The sequence below is a fragment of the Mastigoproctus giganteus genome, chromosome 1, assembly GCF_048544385.1.
Source record: "Mastigoproctus giganteus isolate SK-2022 chromosome 1, ASM4854438v1, whole genome shotgun sequence".
Lineage (NCBI taxonomy): Eukaryota > Metazoa > Arthropoda > Arachnida > Uropygi > Thelyphonidae > Mastigoproctus > Mastigoproctus giganteus.
Window position 1 is genome coordinate 212482925 of NC_143575.1, and position 18576 is coordinate 212501500.

General features: G+C 31.6%; 1 protein-coding gene across 1 annotated transcript in view; it reads right to left on the bottom strand.

Moving 5' to 3' along the window:
- Positions 1 to 5668: 5668 nt before the first annotated feature.
- Positions 5669 to 18576, bottom strand: part of LOC150091501 (uncharacterized) — a 97254-nt gene continuing 84346 nt past the window's right edge. The window contains exon 5 of the mRNA XM_090384214.1: positions 5669 to 5824. The gene's annotated coding sequence lies outside the window, so the exon portion shown is untranslated. The remainder of the gene's footprint in view (positions 5825 to 18576) is intronic.

Sequence of the window (18576 nt, forward strand, 5' to 3'; positions counted from 1 at the left end):
TGTTGATTTTTTTTGTTATTGTTATTCAGTGTTTTAGATCTGTTATTAATGAAATATATAGAGGATATATTTTAAAATCTGTAAGATTGTGTCCACTCAAGTTAAAGTTTCATAGAGCTGTTGTGAACATTAGTTTTTTTTTTTTTTTTTTTTTTGTGATTAGCTGTGATATGTGTTTTGGACCATTTTAGGTATTTGCTATCCATCCAGTATAATAGTTATGTTGTATTAAAAAAAAAAAAAAAAAAAGAGCACATGTAATCATTATAGAACACCTTCACCTTTAATTGGAAATCTATAAGGCTTATAGTCAAAAGCCCTCCAAGAAATTAAGTGTTTCAAAACTGGAATGGATAAAATTTCAAAATATTTTAAAATAAGTTTAACTGCATTATCATCTAGTTCCTAGATATTTTGGTGTGTGCTCTTTCTTTACTCAGGTACTGTACATGTTAATTACTTTCTGGTCCATATATCCATCCATTAGTAATGGTAGTATTAGAAGCAATAGTAGTATCATAGTAATATATATATATATATATATATAGCTATGTTTTTGCAGCAAGGACAGGTACTCTTTTATCTTATATGATAATGTGTATAAATAATTAATAACCTTAAACTTCTTTTTTGTTTCTTGGTACTTAATATATCTAATTTTCCTTGATTGTTATTTTACACATTTCCTTTTGAGCAACTTCATCCAATATCAGAATCACTACATATTCTCCATTTTGATATAGTTCTCTTACAGTCTTCAGAATAGTGTTGTGCTCTTTCATACAAAAAATAAAATTGAGTGCTCCTTCATGATTATGGTTTAATGATGATTAAATCATAATAGTGTCATTTTTGGTGTCCATGGTTTGCCTGTTTGGTTTATCATCTCTTACCTTGCCTCATTACTTATTTTGTTCCATTTTCCATCTTTTCTGAACAATTTCTTAAAACATATTCTACATTGTAGAGAGGGGGAATATTCAGCTTTATATGACAACAGGCTGCACTTTTGTAACCTTGAGCCCGTGACCACCAAATACGGAGGATGCGGAAAGGTCAAGGAATGACCACCGCATATCCCCGGAGCAATATGACCTTAGTTGCTAATGCTCCTAAAAACCAAATAACAAACAAACAAACTTTTGTAAGCTTTAATATTGCTTTTAGGTTTTTTTTTAGTGGTTATTGGGACTGCCACAACAAGCAAATTCAATGTAGCTCACTTGAAAACAGAACATCAGTAAGAGAATATTCAACCTTATAAGGCTATTGGCTGTACTATTTGTAAACTTTGATGTTGCTTTTATGCTTTTTTTTTTTTCAGTGGTTATTGAGGTTGCAACAGTAAGCAAATTTATTGTAGCTCAGCTCAAAATCAGAACATCTGATAATTGTGTAATCTTAAAATTAAAAACTCAGTTTTGCAGTTATAAAATATGTTATACATATTTAATATATTACTTTCAAATTAAAATATTTGGTTCTCAAATAAGATGAAAAATCTAGGAACCTTAACAATATTAATGAAATTTGGCACTGTTTCTGTTTTACTAGAACTTCACTGGTAAGTCTAATACAGTTTTTGGCACCGTTAAAACTGTTCACCAGTGAACATCTTATATTGGATTTCACATACTTTCATTCTGTAGAGTGGTTAATTTTATCAATGCAATGAAAACGAGATGAATTGAATATATGTGTGAGATTATAATAGACACCCAAAGAGCAGTCAGGCCTTGCCTAACATTCTTTTGTTATGATAGTGTTGACTCATTAGAAACCTTATATCAGTTAAACAGTTGTCTGTTTGTTTATAGACTTTATGGTGCAAGGGCAACAAAGCCATAATGCGCCTCAGTTAAACAGTGTGATGTTCATTATTACAATAATAGTCTTAGGTCTGCAGATCTCGCAAAATTATTTGTAGATCTTTCTTAGCTCTATGAAAAATTTTCATAAATCAATCCTTCTGCATAATAGCACACAGTCCTGGGTTGAAGAACCTGCTCCATACTTCACTTTTGATCATTACACATGCACTCACACACTGCTAAAGTATTTGAATCCCCTCCCAGTGGTTCAAGAGGCATGCAAAATAGGAACAAGTTTAAAATTGTGCATGTGATAGCAGTCTTTTAAAGGAACAGATACAAAGGGTAGAATGAGTTGCAGCAAGGCACTTAGAATTTCAAAGAAGCTTAATTATTGGATACTATATCAGCAGTTTGTCATTATATATGACAGCCACACGTTTGAACCTTGCAAAGTCAACAACAACCACTGTAGTAAAAAAATGGAAGAACAAGGGGCAACAACTGTGCTCAAACGATAAGATAAACCAGAAACTGACTGATAAGATTTTTCTAATCCACAAAGAAAACAAGGAAAGCAAACCAAGTAACATCCATGTTGACGACATTATGAAAACATTATGTTGAAGCTCCAGATATCATAAGAACATCCATAAATACAGACCTGCTTGCAAACCCCACATCACACTAACAAATGCCAAATGTCATTTATAGTAGATTATGGAACAGCAAAAAACAGGCCCTGTGGAGCAACGAGTCACATTACAGTCTTCAGATCAGGGAGTAAAGTGTGATTATGTGGAGAACATCATCTATGGCAGTGTATTGTGTCCACAACGAAGTTTGGAGGAGTAGGGTCATGGTGTGGACTGCTTCTCAAGGTTTGGATTCAAGCCATAGGTTATAGTGCAATGAAACATGAATGCCAAGCTATACACTGACATCTTGAACAATTCCATGTTGCTCACAATCAAGCAGTTCTGTGGAACTGGGTCCCCCTTCCATGTTCCAGCATGATAATGCTCCGTCCCATACAACAAGCACATAAAAACTTAATTTGAGCAAAATGAAGTCCAAGAACTCACCTTATCAGCTCAGAGTCCAGACTTTAATCTGACTGCATACCTTTTGAATGAACTGTAATGTTAGATCAGGGTGCAGCCAGTATGCTTCTCTTCTATATCTGAACCTTATGAATACACTAAGGAGGGATGGATACCAATTTCTGTGAATGCTACAAGATACTGTTCAAAGGTAGGCCTAAACCTCATTAATTTGTTTATTAAAACTCTTGTTTCCAAATGTGATGGTGTCTAGATGCTTATGTTTGTGTGTGAGAGAGAGAGGATCAAAGCAGATTCTAAAATCTAATTTTTTTCCAGATAATTTATTCTGTTTATTTCTATTCATTTTGGAGAATTTTCCTCCTCATTACTGCTTTCTTACTAAATCTTTTTTGTACTAACTTGCAATAATTAAGTAGTATTTATCAGATTTTCTGCATGTATTAACTCCTGTACTCTGCAATCAATAAGATGCAACATTCTGCAAATGATCCTAAATAAATTTAAAGTTGAGTTTCAATATAATTCTAAATAGGAATGAAATTTTCATTTAGACCTAACACAAAAAAAAAGCTTCTTTTTTATTCATTTAATTTCAGATTTGGTATTAATAAACTCATTTAGTTCACTTTTTTTTTTTTTTTTTTTTTTATCGGCACCTCCGTAGCCAGGTGGGCAGGAGCAGCTGTGCGTAGCACACGCTTCTTGATCAGACCCCGCAGTTTGAGCCCATGACAACCAAATGTGGAGGATGCGAAAAGGTCAGGAAATGACCACCGCATATCCCTGGAGCAATATGGCCCTAGTTGCTAATGCTCCTAAAAACCAAATAACAACATCAACAACAACAGCTTCTTTTTTTCATTTTCTTTTTTTAGGTGTCAGTAATTTTAATTTAGATAGTGTGGTCTTCTTTCAGATTTATTTTCTTCACCATTTTATCACATCTTTAAATACTGTATTATAATTAATTATTTTAACCAACCTAGAATTATACTAATGAAACTCTTTTATTGTCAAAAATCATTTCTTGCATTTTTTTTATGCCTTGTGTTGCTTTTTTTTTATTAATTTCTTGAAAATTTAAATTTTTTACAATAATTGCATTTGCTCATTTGGCCGCTGCTTATTTATTAAAAGTTTATTACCTACTTAAGTATTCAGAAGTTGTTAAAGTCAGTGTCGTTTAGTATTTTGACCATTTATAAAATCGGCCTTATTCATCTTTTCTCTAGATTAAATAATTACTTAAATATTTTTAGCATCAAATTCTGCTACTGTTTGTTAATTTTTAACACATGCATTTAGAAACAGAAATACTTAGTCATTTTACATTTTGTATAAATAATTCTACCTATGCTTAATTTTATATGTTTGTCTTTTTCACCAAAATTATTTTTTTCCATTTAATATAAGTTGTAGTAAATTTAACATCTAAAAGTCTTAATATATTTTTAAAATATACATGATATAAAAAATATTATGTATGTTTTTATATTTTAAATATATATATATGTGTGTGGGTTATCTCAGAAGTAATGCACAAAAGTGGTTAATTTAAATTGAATTTATTTTATAACATAATTTATATTAAAAACCTTTGATATAGTCTTCTTCACACCTTGTGACTGCTTCTCAATGTTTGAGTAATTTTTGAATGTTCATTTAACTGTCTACAGAAGTTAAGCTGTCTGATGTGTTGGGCCATGGCTGCACTCAACACTTCTAAATACATAAATCTTTGTCCATCCAATGGTTATTTGAGCTTGGGGAATAGATCATAATTGCAAGAACATTTATCAGGACTATAAGATTGTGAGATATTGCTTTGCACTTGTAATCAGTGAAAACAAGCTATATAGACTGTTTGATAGGAGGCTGTTGTTGTTGTTATTTGGTTTTTAGGAGCATTAGCAACTAAGGCCATAATGCTCCCAGGATATGCGGTAGTCATTCCCTGCCCTTTCCACATCCTCCATATTTATTATTATTATTATTACTAGCCATATAGTGCAAGGAAACCTCAGGCTTATGCTGCACCAGCTAAAAAAAATTTCCGAGTTACCCTGAGAGAGAGAGAGAGAGAGAGAGAGAGAAAAACAGAAGGGAATCACCAAGAAAGAGAAGAATGATGATATCCAGCTCAGGACCCTGGGTGTGCCAAGCCCATACTCACCAGATGTGGTAATCATGGGCTCGAACCCCGGTCTAATCAAGAAGCATGTGCTATGCACTGCTGCTCCTGCCCACATGGCTACAGAGGTGCCCTGATACGAGGCCTTGCATTGTTATGGTGTATGAACACACCAGCTTCCAACATCTGTGGTTGCTTTTGATAAATTTTCCAGCATAATTTCTGATGAAGAAACATTGCATAGTAGTTTCCAGTTACTGATCTTCTAAGGAACACAATCAACAGCAGTAATGCCTTCATAATCATAGTCCATGAAAATGAGTTGTTTGGCCTTTGATTGTTGCTGGCGACATTTAGATGGACGTGGCAAAGATAGGTGCTTCCACTGAATTAATTGTGACTTCATTTCAAGTTCAGAATCATGTGTCCATATCTCATCAATAGCAGTAATGCATTTGAAAAACTCTTCTCCTTCTTGTCAGTAGCATGAGAGTAACTGCATTGCAATTTGTTTACACTTTGCTCAATGTTCATCTGATAGCAAATGTGGATCTGTGACCATTTGATTTTGTAACACCTGTTAAAGTTTGATGAACAGTTGATTTTGGTATTCCAGATTTGTTGACTATTTTCTTCATAGGTCATATGTCTGTCTTCTTCCAAAATGGTAGTAATAATGGCTGCCAATGTGTTGTCCATAGATGCTCTTGGTGTACCTGACTATTGCTTATCTTCAGCACTGGTTAGATCCTGATGAAACCTTTGAGACCAAGGTGAAACATGCTACAATCTATTGTTGACTCACTACACAATTCCTGCAATAATTCATAAATTTGTGTTAGCATTCAACCATATAAAGTTTCAATTTTGATAAAGGATATTTGATATTACCATCAATTTTTAAAAGCAATATTACCATCAATTTTTAAAAGCTTCTACATAAATATTTAATGCAGAAACTTTGTTTTAAGTGCAATAATGTTGAAGTTAAACTTCAAAGTATTAGCATGACAAATGTCAGTCACGCAAGTGAATGAAATGAGGAATATGTGCACTGTGTGCATTACTTTTGAGATAATACACACTGGTGTTCAAAGAAAGTGCATCACCTAGGAATTTCACATTTCTAACCCTTTTTTGTGATGGTATATTACATTAATGACTAGCATCACAAATGGAAATATAAACAAAAGTTATTTGTTAATAGTTAAGGCAAAGCTAAGTAATATTTGACAGGTGCTCCCAAAATGAGCATTTGCAACATTTATACAACAGTTTTGGTAAACACGACGATTATGGCTGAAATATTATCAGAAGCCCTCAATTTGCTTCAATTTATCATTTTAAATGGAAAACAAAAGGAAAAGTTCACCAGGTGCAAACTAATATTTTGTCAAACCGCCTCTGGCCCTGATGACAGCAGCACATCGTCGAGGTATTGACAAGTTCAATTTAGGAAGATAATCAACTGATATTTCATGGTTCCAAACACGAATTATGGCTTCCTGAAATTCATGAAGGGTCTTTGGTTTCTTTCTGGCAACTGCAGATTCCACATGTTGCCAACAGTTTTCTATAGGATTCAGGTCTGGGCTGTTTCCTGGCCAGCTAACAGTTGTAATGGACTGCCGTTCTTCCAACCATTCTTTCACCTGTAACAAATGTAAACACATTACTGTCGAACCTCTAATGCAGAAATGAAGCTAAAGTAACTACAGAAGTGCCTACTTACACATTTCGCCCGATGACAAGGAGCAGAGTCATCCTGAAAGGTGCAGTTACTTGGCAGGTTGAAATGGTCTCTAATGGTTGGCAGCAATTTGTCTTCCGACATAGCCAGGTATCCATTGGCATTTACAAAACCTTTTATAAACTGCAGGTGACCTACTCCACCATACGAAATGCACCCCCATATCATTTAGCTGGTAGGGAATTTCACTGTAGACACCATACAGTCTGGATGGTATTCTTCACCATGTCTGCAGTAAACCATTTGTCTCCCATCAGAGCCATGCAGGTTGAATTTCTTCTCATCCGAGAAAATAACTGACTTCCACTGCTCGGGGATTCATTTGACATGCTTCTTATGCCAAATTAATCGGGCCTTTTTAATTTTTTGTGTGAGGAGAGGCGTCTTCCGACTGTTGCTGCACTTGCTGCCACTCCTGTATGTTCTTTCCATTCTCTTTTCAACTCAGACGAAGAAGCTTTACAGCATAAGCACTTCAAAACGCAGTCCTGTTTTGGCATAGAGACTTGTTTGCATCTGGTTCCTTTTTTCCTATCAGAAGAACCAGTATTCTTGAGTTTGGAAAGAAATCTACTCACTGTCAACTGATTACATGACACTCTATAAGCAATATGATGGGAAGAACATCCTTCCTCACATAAAGCAACAATAGCACTCTTTCTTTGTGGCATTAACTGCATGTAACTCACCATCCTGACACAAGCAAGTAATGACTGCAACTCTTGCAGAGTATGCTTATATAGCTGAAAGTAACAGCTGATTCAATATTACGTCATCACTTACGTGTTCAATCTTATCTGATGTAATCTGTAAGAAATATTGCCATATACTTACATTATTCAGAAGACGATTACAATTTTAAGGGATGATGCACTTTCTTTCAACACCAGTGTATATATATATATATATATATATATATATATATATATTATATATATAAAGGTATATGCTCTTAAGAAACTTTATTGTTTAAATTGCATTTACTTACATCAAGTCCTATTTTTAAACCAAAGTGCATATTCATTTCAAGTACTTAATTTGAAATTCAGAGCACTAAATAAAATGCTAAATTTGAAATTTAAAGATGTTCATGTTTCCTACTCTTCTGAGCCTAAGTAATATGTAGTATCCAAATTCACACATAAACAGTGATTAACCTGTTACTTTTCATTACAGTTTAAATTTAAATAATGTATTTATTATGCATTTTACTACCATATAAATAAGAAAGTCCTCTGTATAAAATTAATGTAATAACTGGGGTTTTTTTTGTTTTATTTTTATAAAATAGAATCAAGAATGTGTAAAAGTAAACATTTAATTATAAAAAAGGGGAAACTTGCTAAGGGAAGTTTTCCAGGATGTACGTAGTTCTTACTACCTCATCTTGATTTGTGAGATGTCTAAAGAAAAATAAATTGGTATTATTTAAGTAATTTGAAATAATTTTATCTCATAATGAAACTAGAATGTGTAATAGACTAGGTCAAGCAAAATAGTTAATCCATTGTCCAATGTGAATTGATATTGAAATTTGTGTTTTCTGTAAAAGGATGGGGAAAGCTTTTGCATATCATGGTAATTCTAAAAGTCAATCACAGATTAATCACATTACACAATAATTACACTTACTATTTCTATAATAATAATGATTTTTCATGGGATTCAAAGTTTGTTTTTAGCAAAATACTCAGTTGCCCCTAACACTAATGTAGGTTCACTCTCTCTCTTAGCTTCCTTAGGTTTTAAATATTGATTGCTCTGAACACAAATATTGTTTTAAAGCTTCAATCTTGTTTTACGTAACTGCCCTTGCAGTTTGATATTGATTTCACTTAAAGTTCCCTTTCAAGGGAACTTTAAGTGAAATCAATATCAAACAAAATTCTCTTTCTTGGTGATTCCCTTCTACTTTTGTCTTTCTCTCTCTCTCTCTCTCTCTCTCTTAGGGTAACTCGGGAATTTTTTTTTGGCTGGTGCAGCATAAGCCTCAGGCTTCCTTGCACCATATAGCTAATAATAATAATAAGATATGTAGGCTCTTCAACAAAAAGTAATCATATGCCATTTTCATTAAAACTGACATTCACTCATATGTTTTGTATTTTGCCACGATAAAAACACAATTGAGTAGATGATCTAAGTGAAGTCCAAACAAGTTCATTTTTGCTAAGACTATTAATATTTGATATTAGCACAGTACACTGTTCATTTCGTTCAAATAATATAGACACTCAAGAAGTAAGTTTGTGGTGATCACCTTTTATAGTAGCAAAATCCAAATAGGTTTTTATTTTCTTATAAAAAATAGAAAATAAGGAATGGTGCATGCAACATGCAAGTTATATTTGTATCATGCAAACAATTCTCACCCATATTCTAACTAGAAAAGGAAATAGTGCTTCTAAACTGAAACTAGAACAAGTACAGTAATCACAAACATAAGTACTACCAGGTCACATTCTTTTCAAGTAATGTTTGCTCATTTCTCTTCACCTTGTTTATTTTTCTCCATGACTCTATCTTTAAAAAAATATATTTCTTTAATATTTTTTATTTTCAAAAATAAACAGAAATTTTGTGAGCCACATGAAATCAGGCTGCAAGCAGGATGTGTCATATGGGCAGACATTATCACCACCTCGGGTGGAAAGAGTGCCTGTTGGCTAGCAAGAGGAATTTAATTATTTGAGTAGATACACAATATTGAGACAGGGACTGATATGCTTTCATGATTTCTATTTTAGTTCCTTGCTTATTTGCCTCAAAGATCACTTCTGACTTGTTACTCAGTTTTATTTGTTGATTCTTTTTTGTCAATATGTGTATTACCTCTAATTTCAGAACGTAGTAAGAGAGAAATGATACTAAAGAAGGGGGGGGGGAAGGAAATTATATTAAAAATTTTAACTCAAAAATAAGAAGTGACTTTTGTTTCCTTTTACATTTTTGTATCTGTTATTTGCATATTGCTTAATGTCAGTTGCTTGCATGTGTGCACAAAAAGCAGAGGAGATAATCCATGGATTGTTTTCTTTTTTATAAAATATAAAGTAAAATAAAATTTCTTATAAGGAATTGCATAGCAGTTGAATGCTGGTTATTCTTTAATTTGGTCTCATCAGACAAGTACCAAATCCAGTACTTAGCTGCTACATCTTATATTTTCAATAATTTAATATATATAATTAGATTGTATGTATATTTCCACTTATATAAGGTTTATCAGTGTATGTACTTATAGGCATTTAATTTTTCTCAGATAATCGCATTGACATAAAGTAAATTCTGACAGGAATATTTTGTGAAGGACCAGTTTTTGACATAAAATTAAAAAAATATGCAATACTTAAAGAACTGAAGAAATAGTATGTCTGCTGAGTAACCTGCTAACTGATATTTGAGTTATTAATTGATAAGGTATTTTCTGGTGGAGTATGGCCTGGCCTTAATTGCCTCATGCACCAGTAAACCAATAAATTGCTTTCTAGATAATAAATGCATTTTTATTTTGATAATCCAATTTACTTCAGTTTTAATTGCCATATTAAATAAAGGAAAAAAGTTTATTTCTAGAATAGAAATGCACAGAGATATGTAGCCTTTTTCCAACTAACATCCAACTATACAAGTTGGATATTATAAAATAATTCTGTCTTCACAGACATGCCCAATTCTGAATACTTACTGAAGTGTTATGAAGCAGTAACATCTAGTATGATTATGAGTAATAAATAAATTCTAATAAGAATTTTTTTATTATTCATAAAAATTATTGATTTGGTATTACCATACCAAATGAATTGTTTGGATTGTTTTTAGTCATATTTTGCTTTATTAGCATGACATTAAACTTTCTGCATAATTTATTTAAAAGACAAAATAACTAAAACCTCCCACACAATAAAATTATTTAATAAGTAGTTTAATTTAACTTACATGTTGTAATACTTTCTTTATCCATGGTAAAATTCACTTGATAACAAATTTCATTGTTTAATAGGTATTATTCATATTTCACATTAATTCATTATGAACACTCACGTAATCTCCTTTTCTCAACACATTATTTTTTTGAAACAAGTTATGTGGTCAACTCCTTTATCTTATTTTATTTATTATTTTAATATCTTTTTTTTTTCTTATTTTTTTATTTTGTACAAGTTCACACAAAATATAGAAACTCATAGTTTTGATAGTGCATTCCAAGTCTAATTTTGGTATGCATTCTCAAAATATTGATTATATCTTTTTAAAGTTTAACACACTGTGAACTTTACTGTAAATACCAATTCAGTTCCATCCATATACTTCATCTCTCTAAGAAAAACTTTTTTTTTTTTTTGAGTGCCTAGTTCATTCCATCTTAAAGCAGAATCATTTTTGTGTCTCTTTCTGCACATGCCCATTTCATAATCATGGCGTCTCTCATCCTTTCCTTTAGTGGACATATTTCATAAAATTAATTCTTTGATATTAGACTGATCTGCTGTTTTCATTTCTTTTGCTATTCAGAAAACCTTTTTTGCAAATTCAAGACCATTTTCACAGTCATTTGCATTTCTGTCCATGCAGTGCAAACATGCTATCACTGGTCCCTTATTAAGATCATCTATAATTGTATAGTAGGACAAACAGCAACTTGTTCAGTAATAAATAGTTATATTTTTAAGTATTATCAAATAAATGTAAAAATATTTGCCTGTATAATGAATATCAATATATATATATATATATCTATATATATATTTTTTATATGTGAAGATTAAGTTCCACAAATGTCTGCTTTATCAAGAATGTTATATTTTATGTAAAATATTCAGTAAAATTTCAGAAATCTTCCTTGATCATTAATGATGTAGCTAGTCGTAAAATACTCCAGCTTAAACTTACTATCTAAAAACATAATTTGATTCATATGTACAACAATAGGCCTAGACTTTCTTTAATATTTTGCTTTTAGTCTCATCTAGCATGTTTACATGTTATGATACTGATAGACTTGAAACTGCAAAGATCTTATTTATAGAATTTTACAAGAGCTATTCAAGAAAGGCCAAGAATGATTTTTGTAATATGATGTGTACTTATTCAAGGCCATTATTGCAGTTATCTTTTCCAAAGTACTTACCTCCAAGCTAAATGTTCTTTCCCATTGTTTGTTCTGTGACATGCTGGAAGCCATTCTTGGATGTCTCCTTTAAAATCACCTCAGCAACCTTGATGGTACCTCTGCTCTTGAAATAGTGTCCATAGAGCTTCCTCTTCATTGTTTGAATTGAGAAGTAGTCACAGAGGACAAGGTTAGCACTTTATGTTAAGTATGGAACACCTCATTTAATTCCTGGCTTCTAGCACATGTGATTAAGCTAGAAGCCAGGAATTAGAAGATGCTGTTTGTAACATGAGGTGTGGCATCATTTTATGAGGCATACATTCATTCACCTCATTTCAGTTCACTACTATCTCCTTATTTTCAACACTTCAGTCAATTGTTTAACAGTTATCCATCAATGTTTATGCATAATAATGAATGTTTTGTATCTACCCAATGTATTTTACTTGTAATATCTAAGCTTATATCAGTTTCTTGTATGCAAAATTTCAGAGTTGCATTTTGTTTTCTGTGTACATCCAAAAGGAATTTTGGAGTCAACTTTGAAAAACAGGGTATAATTTGAGATCATTTTTGTATATGCATGGACACAAGAAGAGACCACTGCTTTGATGCATTGAGTTGGTGAATAATAATGAGACTAAATGGCTTTAAGAGATTTCTGATTTTTAATGGGAAAACTGAAGCAACAATTTCCCCATTAAAAAAAAATCATTCTCTGCCCTTTTTTTTTTTTAACACATGAGATTACCTGCCAATTATTGTCTTAGAATTAATTTTCATGAAACTCACCAGATTATAATGTAAAGGTTTGTGAGAATTTCTTGTCAATTTGTAACCAGTACTACCACCTTAAATATTACTGTGACAATAACTTTGATGCAAGAACATGTTGGATGTTTGAAATCTATTGTGTTAATATTAGTGTGCAATATTTTTATTTTAAAAAAAATCATTAATCTTTTATTATTCGAAACTGAATTCAGCAGTAATTAAATGAATCAAGAATAACCATAGTATTTAAATTTATTTTATTAATTAATCAAACTACCCAACATAATGTTTGAGGGACACGTTAATAAACTGCAGATACAAGCTGTGGTGGAAAATATATTTCCATTTCAGTTTGTATCTATATTAAACAAATTATAAATGTGGTTTATTTTTAAACTATAATTACAATAAGTTTAAAAACAAACTTAATGCAAACAGTCCTGGAATGTGTCAGGCATTCTAAGGTCATCTTAAATTCCTTCCTCAGTGGCTAACACTAGTTAAATTAAATTCGAATAAACTAAAAATCAAAATGTTTTGGCCAGCATGTAGAACACAGTCCATTTTTGTTTTCAGGTTTGAGTAGTTAACAGTCAAGGTGTGTGTAATTTAGTTTAGTTTAATTTAACTATTAAAGAGAGTGAGAAGTTTATTAACACGAGAATTACACAAATTGCTTTTTTAATATACTGTACTGTTTTCCTCAGTTTTGAAAGGAATTATGAATTGAAAAGAAGGAATGTATCAAGCTGATGCCAGCTGTGCACATTCAAAGGGTGTGACAATTTGTAAAATAAAACTTCCAAAATAAAAATACTAAATATGAGTCAGAACATATATTGCCAACATATTTATAAAAGCACCATTTCACCTGCTAGGGTCCATCTCATTAGAAAGTACAAGATCTTGGAAACAAAAGGAAGGACACAGCATTTCAGTAAACCTCAGCCATTTCTTTCAAAAATAAACTGGTTTCATCCACTTTGAAACTTTTTTGAACTTGCTATTTGGTTGAATCAATAGACATTGAACCCTATGCTAAAACAACCTTAATTTTGAAGTACATATCTGGATAAAGACCTGCAAATAAAAGACTGGAAACCTTTTGAATGAACCACTATATAACCTGAAATACCATTCTGTTGATGGAAACTTGAATCAAACATGTTGGATTGAAAACATCAAGTCAGAATAACCTGTCAAAAGCAAAATAATTTGTAATAAATAAAATAGCCTATAAAAAAAAGGCCATAAGTCTAGAAATTACATTGTGACCAGTCTGGCAATTCTTAAATCAGAACACAAATAAAATACAATTTTGTTGTAGTTTATTTACTCTAAATAATGAACATAAACCCTTTAAACAAATTTTAGAGGAATCGATTCAGCTTAATGTGGGATAGCATTAGTAGCTTTCAGGCCTGTCTGTATCCTTGTTTTTGGTACAGTACTGTGTATGGCCTCATCACTATGCCATTGACATAGAGCAATTCTTTTTTTTGTTCCAATTCATGAATAGGTTTTCCAAGTTTGTTGCTGTAACTTCTGGGTTTCACAGTCTTTTATTATAGGTTATATATTTATTTTATTTTATTTTGTATGTATGTATGCATGTATGTATTTACTTACTTCTGGGAGGAAGGAAGGAACGAACAAATTTTCATTCCTTCCTCCCAGAAGTTATCCACAGCTTCTCGAACCCAGGGTAACACTTAGGGATTATTAAAATGTTGCATCCATTCTTTTGTTTAATAAAGCCTTGTAGTTTACTGATAAGATGAAATTCTGCTTTTACAAATATTTTGGAAATTTATGCTCTGACCCATATTTAGTTTTTTGTTTTACAAATTTTCACACTCTTCAAGTGTACATGGTTGGCAGAAGAGACTAGTTAATCTGAGTAGGCAGAATTGACCTTTCATTGGATCTTTCCTTACTTTCAAAATTGTGGAATGCAGTCTTGTGTTAAAAAGTGCTATAACTATTGTTAGCTATTGAAGAAGAAAGTTGATCCTGCATTGTCAGTGTACAATGTGCAATGTAAGTAAATTTTGTCTAAATTAAATAAATTTGCATACATTTTTGCAATAGGTGTGAGAAGTATCTTTTTCCACTAAGGAAAGCACTTTTGTTGTGTTATTGTTAATAGTAGTAGCTGTAGAAGCTCTACAAGAATTTAAGTTATTTGCAAATTATATTTTTTATACTCAAAGTTCAGAAAATGTTCCGTATGCAAAGAGGAGATATAAATCAACAGAGGTGTTGCTGAATCCCATTTTCATCAGAATTTCTCCTCTCCTCTTAAAAATGTTAAGGATATTTATTGAATCTGTATTACTGATTCTGTTGAATATCTTATTTTCATGGTCACTTTCATTATTTCATATAGAAAAATATGAACAGTAAAATCTGACCTTTCTTTAACTTTATTATTTTAAGAGCATTTATGTACTGACCATCAGTAAACAGTATGACAGATGATAGTTTCAGTTTCTTATTTAAAAGATCAAAAATGCAATAAGCATTTTTGAGCAAATATTAATTTTGAAAAAGTTGTTTTTGAAAATTTATGAACACTTCAGAAAAGTGGTGTTTGTCGTGCTGCGTAAGTTTTCTTTCTGCATGTGCAGACATTATCATTTCATACTCAAAATTGGTCCTTGGACTTTGCACTTAGTTACTTTCACTGACTGTAAATAAACATTACAAATATATGTAGCTGGAATTTAATAATAGATGTGTAATGTGATGAGTTTAGAAATATCTACCTTATGTAGCCCTTGACCTACTGTGTATGTACTATATTGTACTTTATGCAAATACTGCTTACTTGTTCATTTGAATTTTTCTCTCTTGTTTTGCAGTTTTGCCTCAAACACTACTAACTTAACATAAAGTAATTTATGCCAATATTGTTTTGCGCTATAAGTATCCTCATATACAGATGCAGGCGCACACGGATAAAAGTGAATGGGAGTACAGAAATATAGAGAAAACTCACAGTTTTCTCCTTTTCCAGTGAATAGATGGAATGGAAATATCTATCATACCCACCCAAGTCTGCTTAGAGGAAATTATTGTCAAGGAAACAATCATCTATTTTCATGTAATTTTCTTAAAAAAAAAAAAAAAAAAAAGTGTTGTCTTGAATCTTAAGTGGAAATAATTTAATTATTTTTCCATAATTGCTCTCTGTGGTTACTACTAATCTCTGAAACTGATCATTCAGTTAAAATTTAAAAACAATGATAGTATAGGTTAGTAAATTCTAATTACTGCTCTCCAATAACGTTGTCCACTCTATCATTATCTTTAGCTGTCATTATCATTAATCTCATGAATTTAACTACTTGCATCTCTTTAACGCACAGAAATTGTATGAGATTAATAATAATAACACTTTACACATCCTACAATTGGATGGTATAGTTGTCCTGTTGTTTCATCCTTCTTTACAAAACGCTTCTCCTGTGCTATTTTCATATCCAGGTTTCAGTGCTTGATAAAGTTTATGAAAGTGGGGAAATATGATTGAAATTTTGGAAGCCAGTTATTATTTCTCTATTGGATTTGTTTGAATAAAATTTAATTCAACTGTTAGTCAATATCTCATCCGTATCACATTTTTTAACTTTCTAGTTAAAAATGCCTAGGCATTTTTATTATTTGTAGGCATTATTAAAATTTATGCCTCCTAAGTAAATCATAATAAAATTGCATACCTGTCAGTCTTGGTTGAAGAATTCCAAAACATTTGAAATGTGACTTATGCTGTAATTGTTATGTTTGCACTGTCTGAGACAGTTTACCTTTTCTGCTTTTTAATTTCATATTTTAAATATGTTGGAAGAATTTCTGACCTAGGCAGCTTAAAAAAATGGCTAATGTATGTAATGTTATTATGAAGACTTACTTTAGTCAGTCATTTGTAAAAGCATTTTAATTAGAAGTCAAAGTTCACATACTGCACATTTGATGGTACTTGTTAAGGTCAAAAATCATTTACCTTGAACCAGTGTCTGTTTAAAGTATTCAAACTGGATATTAATATTCAAAAAATTATGTTAAGAAACTTTAAAAATTTCATTAGAAGTATAATTATTAAATAAATTTGCAATCATATGATGAATTTCTAAATATGAAATTGATATTAAGACTGACAAGGCACTTCTTCAATGATTGGAATTCAAATGTTCAGCTAGCTGTTCTTCCTTACAATCAGACATTTTTGAAATATTCATAATCCATCTTTAAAATCTGGATTCTGTATTATATGAAGGTATTTTAGAACAATGGTTTCTTCTCTGGTTATGAGGAATAAATTCACCCAGAGAATCCTATATTACTTTGATACTGAGTGGAAAATTAGCTGGGGGAAAAAATCCAAAGTTTTAATATACTATAGTACTTAAACACTATGGATAAGTTCAGAAGATAGATGCTTGTTAGCATTAGGCTTATACTTGTAGGTTGCTTATTTAGTTCAGTATTGCTAATGGGATAATTAACCAGAATACAAGAACCTGTATTCAGTTCTCTAAGCATTTGACTGAAATTCAGGCTTTATATGGTGGGTGGGTTCACAGGCTGGTTTGCATGTTATGCAGGCTAAAAAAACTTGGAATAAATTGTGGAATGAATCCTACTCTTGCAACATGTGATTGACTAACTATAGCCCTATTTGAAAAACTTCTTTAGAAATTCCTCCAGTCTCTGATAGGACTTGAGTCTGAACCTCTCAAAATGAGTGACAAACACTATATTATCATGGAGGACCATAGGTTATAGATTTTAATTTTCTGGTAAAGCACATTGAAGGGGGGATTGTTTCAAGGAACAGAAGTAGACAAAATAAATGAAAAAGAAGAAGAAGAAGATTTAATTTGGTTAGTTGGAATTAAACCATGCGAAGAATTATAAGGTAAATTTGTTGTTTCATTATTTGAGAACCAACTTTCCAAATATCCACCTTCCTATAGTTATTAAAAATAAGCTTAGTTCCAACATATAGATGACTTCTGTGATATGAAAAGAATTTCTGTAACCCTTTGCAATCCAGAATTATTTCTGCTATCTTTCTCAAACAGTCCAACTCTAAAGTACAGAAAAATGACTACTTGAAAATGTGATTTTCAAAAATTGTTTATTTTTGGGTTTACATGAGCTAATATAGAAAACTGCATGGTAAAACATTTTATAAACTCTTTTGACATTTTAAATTTATATGATTTTAGTGTGCAATATTTCTTGAAACTTTCAAAATCCTGCAATACTGGTTTTCTGGAGCATATCTCATCTCACAATACCACACTTTCTTTTCTCTCACATCTAATATTTTTGGCACTACATACTACACATTCTATCTTCATATTTGGATTCCCATCTTTCATTGCAAAATGAGGATGGATAATCAATCTATCTGAATTTGCATCTGAACTTGATAGTCTTTTTCTAGAAAGAAGGGACATCTAATATCTGAACAAGCAACTTCTTTCAAACTGCTTGTGATGAAGGTTTTTTTTTTTTAGATGGATCTGCAATCTTCATTAAGATGAAACTGTTCACAATTAAGACTTCTAAAAGCCAGAAAAACAGCTTAATTCTTCCACCCAAAAACTGCTTCACAGGATTGAAAGTACTCTGAAGCAGTTTTTGGATAAGATTAGTATTAGCCATATAGTTCAAGGAAGCCCTAGACTTTTGCTGCACCAGCAAAAAAAATATATATAATAATAATAATAACAACAGTTAATTAAAAATAATAAAATAAAATACTTGTTTGACTTCCTCCTCACCTATATGAGGAGGAAATCAACTAGGTAGTTTAAATCCATCTAGCCTTTGAATTTCCTCCAGCTGACAGCCTCAACTACCCATGGAGCAAACTTATTCCAGTAATTAATTTTCTGGCTAAAATAAAACTTCCT